A 7,020-nucleotide genomic window follows, 5' to 3' on the forward strand; every position below is an offset into this window, starting at 1 on the left:
AGCCCAGCTTGGAACACGTTTCTTTAACTTGCTTCGACCCTCACTAATAATTGTCTACTACTTCTTAATTGTTGCTTTTGCACCATATCTACCCGCCGTTCACCGTTCAGTTATTAACCGGCTACAATATTGCTAAGATACATGCATTATGACTTACCGTCTGTACGTTCAGTTATTGACCGGCTACAATATTGCTAAGCCATATGGATTCAACGGAAGCTCTTCTGTGCTTACTGGCTTGTGTTCTTCTTTAAAACCACCGGCAGGTTCGTTAATGATATTTCACGCATTGCATAGCTATGGAATTAGCTAACGAAGTCACAGACTGGTAAACCTCACTCGCTCACGGCCACCCATAAGCATTTCATGACGCAAATGTATTCCTTTTATTTAAAAGTTACACCAGTTCACCACTGTGCCATTTCTACGAACTATATTTCTTCACTTGGCTACCGTACAAAACCTTAATATCAGCAAACGCCACGTTTCTACATTCATGTTACCTCACCCTGTTCTCTATCTAGCCACATAGGCTACACACAATCACTACGTATGTACGTTCTGCAACTCCGCATTAAAACATTACATTTAAAATCATGATTCACTCATAAGTATAACTACTAGCACTGAACATGAGTAAAACACATTCGTGCAATAGATTACATTTCATTACAGGCAAATAATGTGTGCAATCTTATTTAACCCTCCACTTCAACAACTAATGTTCAATACCGACTGTTATATATACCATTTGATAAGGAATATAAGCTCGCTCATGGTCACTCCATTTACTTCGCACTATACTCCGTGATCGTGTCAACCTTCACCTACATGCCCATTCTGCTAAAAACATTTTGTTTCAACTACGGAATTTCGTAATTTCATTTTAATTTCTCTCACACTGTTGTCATTCTCTCATATGCAAAGCCTGCTGGGACATATGCGTCTGCTCCTATTCTCCACTATCATGTTTTCCGGTTCTAGTTTAGCAAAACAGCGAAGAGGATTCCTACCTGCAGATAAGCCTATCAAAATGCCTTATAAACCTTACAAACACTAAAAGTGCATCTCCACAAAATAACAGACAATGGAGCAGGACAGAAGGATAAACCTTACAAACACTAAAAGTGCATCTCCACGAAATAACAGACAACGGAGCAGGACAGAAGGCTACACAAGTTGCGACCTAGGGAGTTATAATTCTACGGGCGTGTTGATTATTTTGTCAGTCAAGGCTCGTTGGATGGACGTCAAATCCGTGAGTACATACCATATTCCATCTGCGTTTCTGATGCGTTTACGCTTACGCCACTGCATCCTTTCTCACAGCCACTGTTTTACATATATAGCAAACCGAAACTGCTGAACGGTACACGCTCATCAGACTGTACAGATTCACACAACGATAGCCATAATCCACAACCGTTTCTTGCAGGGTCGCATTTCTCACTCTCATAATAAAACGCTTTGCAAAAAGAACTGATATCTCATAAAAAACACGTTTTCAACGTACAAAAATGCCAAGTTACTAAAAAGTATTGATATCAAAATGACGCCAAGTTACGATACTACAAACAATATAGGCTATCTTGCCTCACCGAAATGACATAAGATGTATCTCAAAGCAATGCTACCCAATATTTCCTCAGTTCTTTCAAGTCACTTGGCCCTGTGTATAAGCATGCACTACATGAACAGGCCAAACATGTGTGTGGATGGCTCTCTCACAGTCAAGATTGATTGAATAGGTGTGTGTATGTCCAATTTGTATTGGTATGTAGGCCTATGTATTTCGCTGCCCAGGCTTTCTGTTGCGTGAATGATAGTATGTTTATTGGTACAAGTGTGTTCGTGAATGTGAATGTAAGATGCTGCCAGATAAAGGATAAAGAAGTTCTCTATGTATGTATGTACAATATGTGTTTTACATGCAGTATTTATTGTACGTAGCAAATATACAATAACTTGCACATGTACTCAAATTCAGTTCAGAAGCAAGTATGAACATGTTTTCTGGAGAAATGTGCTTCTTGTCGTTGCTCAGCAGCAGTTCTGTACATTAATGAATTTATACATTAATTTCAATGTACAATGTTCAATGTGTTCCATGAGGCAATTCGAAATATTTGTCTCTTTGATCTGACAGAAAGTTTGCATGACATTGTGAAATGGTAAGATTAGAAAACACAGGGCCAAGTGACTTGAAAGAACTGAGGAAATATTGGGTAGCATTGCTTTGAGATACATCTTATGTCATTTCGGTGAGGCAAGATAGCCTATATTGTTTGTAGTATCGTAACTTGGCGTCATTTTGATATCAATACTTTTTAGTAACTTGGCATTTTTGTACGTTGAAAACGTGTTTTTTATGAGATGGAGTTTACTCTGCTCCTGTTGTCTGTCATTGTGTATCAATACCATGGGCCCCTGGAGAAAGGAGACTTACTATAGCTGCTGTGGACCAGAGCTCATATCTCAGCCCTGAAAATGGAAATAAATAAATAAAACAACATGTCCCACAGCTCCTTTTAAATAGCTAGGAAGTGAATCTGGAAAGAGCAGGTGCCATGGAAAATCAGCTACTCGATTTAAAAAAAAGAAATACTTCACAAACAAACGATATGATGATAAACATACAAATGACAAATAACCTCACAAAAACATCCAGACACAATAATTCCGAACCTTGCGTCTAAACTAAACTTACAAACAAAAAGAAACATTTAAGAATCAGAGAAAACAAATAGTGAAAACGGAAATTACTACACAAACATCAGCACATACGACCATGGTCACGAGGCAGTGAATGCCTCAGTGTCAGGAGACTGCGGGAGTACGATGGTTTTTTGTATTTTTATTTTTTATTCGCTGTCCCTTGCCCTATCTTAAAATAGGAAGATTTCTTAAGTTTTTACGGACATTCGTTATACTCAAACAGGTATGTTGGTTTTGCCCACAGATAGTATATTGGTACAGCAAGTAATATAATATAATATAAATATTGGACTGGTGTACTTAAATCCCGAAAGAAAAATAATTCTCGATTTGTTGTCCTGCTGAAACCTACAGCTTATATTTGTCGAACTTTTTACCTGTTCGCCAGCTGACCAGCCTATAGGCCTACAGTCAGCTAGTCCACCAGTTTGACCACCATCTTAATCAACAAGTTTGAGCAGCTTTGTCCAGCCAGAGACCAGCTATGACCAGCTAAATGTGCTGAACACACAGTTTAAACCACCACCAGTTTAGAATTCCAGATATTTAGTCCAAAAGTGGAACTGAAAGTGTTCAAACTCACACAACATTTTAAAGACAGAGAAGAACGAAGAGAGAGTAAAAGAATAAAACTGAAAAAAAGAACGGAGTAAGTAGTCTGTAGTGGAGTGGGATGGAGAGAATATAAACTAAAGATGAACAGGTGAGGGGAGGCTATAATCGCAATTAACACGCTTAATTCAGTAAAACTGAAAACTGACAAGAAAATACGCGAGGAGTAGGCTACTAGGCAATTATCAGGTTCCCCATTTGGGACCGAAAACAAAAGTAATACATTTTTACAAGTTTTACGTTTAAATAAACGGTTTACTAATGCATTTTTGCATATTTCATGACAATATTTACCTCCCTGGACATGACGTATTTGCAATCTAACTCGAACTAGTGCGATCTAGTGGCATTCATAATAATAATGTACGTCTCTTTAGATTAAACCGTCTCCCAAATAAATGTAATGTAAAGTAAAGTAATTAATAACAAATAATGATCTGTTTTGATTGGATATGCGGCGTCTTTGGATATAAGTAGCCTAGGTTTCTCGGGACCTGTGTAGGCTATATCTGTTAAATGTGATTTAAGGGGAATTATTTATGGGTTAATATGCTGTTTAAAAAAACTTGAAACATGCGAAGTGAAGTTTATGTTGCCAAACATTTTGTTATAATAAATGAAGCACAATGATAGGGATATTACCGTTTAAATATTATATTTATTGACCAGAGATTAGCCTACGTTCGCAACCTACCTTGCTAAGGACGGAGTGTAGCACAGTGGGTAAGGAACTGGGTTTGTAACCGCAAGGTCTCAGATTCGATTCTCAGGGAGGGCACTGCCGTTGTACACTTGAGCAAGGTACTTAACCGAAATTGCTTCAGTATATATCCACCTGTATAAAATGGATACAATGTAAAATGCTATGTAAAAGTTGTGTAAATCGCTCTGGATGAGAGCGTCTGCTAAATGCCTGTAATGAAATGAAATAATACTCTACACAAAGCATAGTAATGTAGCTGTCGGGTGGCTACTGTTTAGCTAGCCAGCGGTGTATGCCAGCGAACAAAAATCAGCAAGTTAGCGTTATTTGGCTAACAGGGCAGGTTGTCAAAGCGCAGTACGGAGTGCAAATAGCCGGGATATCTGCATGGGAAATAAAAACGAAGTTAACCTCGATGTTTCAGATCGAATCCTCCCTTCTAGAAAAAAAAGCTTCAGATCAAAGACACCTCACCGGGCGGAGGCACGTTTCTCTCTAATGAGATTTTCCACAGGGGGGAGATCCTGCTGAATTACCACGAAATGTGTGTGTGTTTATGTACAAAAGCCTTCACTGGAGCAAAAAAAAAAAAAAAAAAAAAATACGCCTGCTCACCATAAATATTGGGAGAGTGAAGTCAAAGTTAAATTCTTTTGTCTGTACTCAGGCAGTTTGGATTTGTGACCAAACGTATACGGACAGTATTTGACTTATTATTGTTAGCATGTCTATGCATGTTTGTATTAAAATACGATGTTTAAATAACAGCACTTTTTGTGTTCAGAAATTATGAAATAATTTAAACACTTATTCAACAACCTGAATAGGAACCTATCGATTCATCTCAGTCTTTAAAATACCTCAGTTAAAATACCTCTTTATGTAGACCTAACTGTTTGCAATACAGCACAAAAAGCACAATGTGAACATGGGGTATTTATTCTACATTTTTCGCATAGCTATTTCTGACATAATGTGGCTTAAGAGGGCAAATAATCCAAACATGAAAAGCACCTAATTAAGATAAATGAACGGCTCGTTAAAATTCTGGTATCACGATTGTGGTTAGAATGAAAACCAGCATACAGGTGGGAAACAGGCCTGAGGCGGGGAACCAGTTTTTTAACAGGTCTGCTTTTAGATAAATGAAAAAAAAAAAAAAAAAAAATCAGTTTATGATATTTGGGGAATAATTCTTTACTTAACGAGATAATTCTGGACATGGTCATGTATACCAGGACTATTGTCATCAGTTATGAAAATGCAGTGTTTTCTTAAGCGTGGCTTTTGTGTGCCACAAACCCTTCCCTACAAAACGATACAGAACATGTCAGTTGTTGATACCTCAACTTTGACTTTTCATTGTGTGTTCATTCACCTTTAGAGTGTATACAGAATTTTTGGAACCATCAGTTGATATTTTATAAAGTGAATGTAATTCACATTTTTGCTCATGTTTCATATGCTCAGCAATATGAGAAAATTATAGTTTTATTGTGAAACCATTGCTTATAGGGAAAAAAACACTCATTTTTATAGTGAAAATAGTGCATGTCATAATTCTTGGCACCCCTTGCATTTAGTTCTTAGTGCTGTTATCTTGGCAAAGGGAGGGTGCACTGAGCCTGATGAAGTGGGAGAACACATATACAGTGCCATTGGAAAGTATTCAGACCCCTTCACTTTTTACACATTTTGTTACATTACAATTCTAAAATTGATTAAATTCATTTTTATTCTCATCAATCTACACACAATACCCCATAATGACAAAGCAAACACAGGTTTTTAGAAATTTCTTTTTAAATTTATTAAAAATAAAAAGTGAAACTGTTTCAAACTCAAACGTCATTTAAAAGATGGAGGACAAAAAGGATGCATTAAAAAGGGAATTAAATTGGAAAAGGAGTAAGCAGTCCGTTGTGGCGTGGGATGGAGAGAATAGAAGCTAGAAGAGAAGGGGTGTTTGGAGGAATAGGAATGTGCAGCTATGATCGCAATAACACTTAATTTAGTAAAATAAAACAGGCAATAAAATGGCACCCGAGGAGTAGACGAGGAGTAATATGTTTTTTCAAATTCCCCATTTGGGACCAATAACAAAAAATACCTTTTCAAATAACTTTTTAAAAGTTTTAAAAGTATATTCTTTTGCTTATTTGCTACCCAACTCTGACTAGTTTCAATTCACAAAGACCTACTGGCCATGTACTTACCAATTAATTCTGTTCTACTGAATTCGTACAAGTTTCAATGATAATAAATTCAGCAACTATTTTAATAGTAGCAAGAACTGAAAAGAACTGCGGTTATAGTTGCATTAAGACGCCGTTTCTTGTATGAACCACAAGGTGGCAGCATGTAGCTGTGCATGTAGGTCTACTTAAAATCACGAAAGTGTCTGTTCAAAGCCACCACGTCAAAGCGAATTTACGTTTTGCTTGAGTTGGATTGAAGTTGAAATTGAAATACAACATAAATTTTACTGCAGCGATTTCGAATCGAATTACAAGTACTTAGATACGGAGAATATATGATAAAACGACTTTTATGAGATAAAATTAGGCTACTTAATAAGAAATAATGATCTACTTTCATGAATTATGGATTTGGGTCATTTTTGGATGTTTTCCAAGAAGATTTCTCACGAGCATGTTCGTGTTTGTTAAATGTGATGTAAAGGGGGTTTTTTATGGGTAAATGTGCGATCGAAACACTGACTGGAAGCATGGGTAGTTAACGTTGCCGAATGTTTTAAAATTTCACCAAGTTTCTATTAATTGCTACATTAGATGCTCCAAAATGAGATGCTACCTCCATGCCAAAAGGCTATTTGGAATGGCTTCAGGAAAAATGGTTTTACTGGGATTTATCGACAGTTTCAAGATTCTAAATTGTCTCCTTTGTCTCATCTACTGTGGTCCTGAGAGATGACATTAGAGCTCTTTGGCCAAGCATAGCTGTTATTACATTTGTGGCCTTTCTGTTAG

Source organism: Anguilla rostrata, unplaced genomic scaffold (genome assembly GCF_018555375.3).
Source record: "Anguilla rostrata isolate EN2019 unplaced genomic scaffold, ASM1855537v3 scaf0080, whole genome shotgun sequence".
Lineage (NCBI taxonomy): Eukaryota > Metazoa > Chordata > Actinopteri > Anguilliformes > Anguillidae > Anguilla > Anguilla rostrata.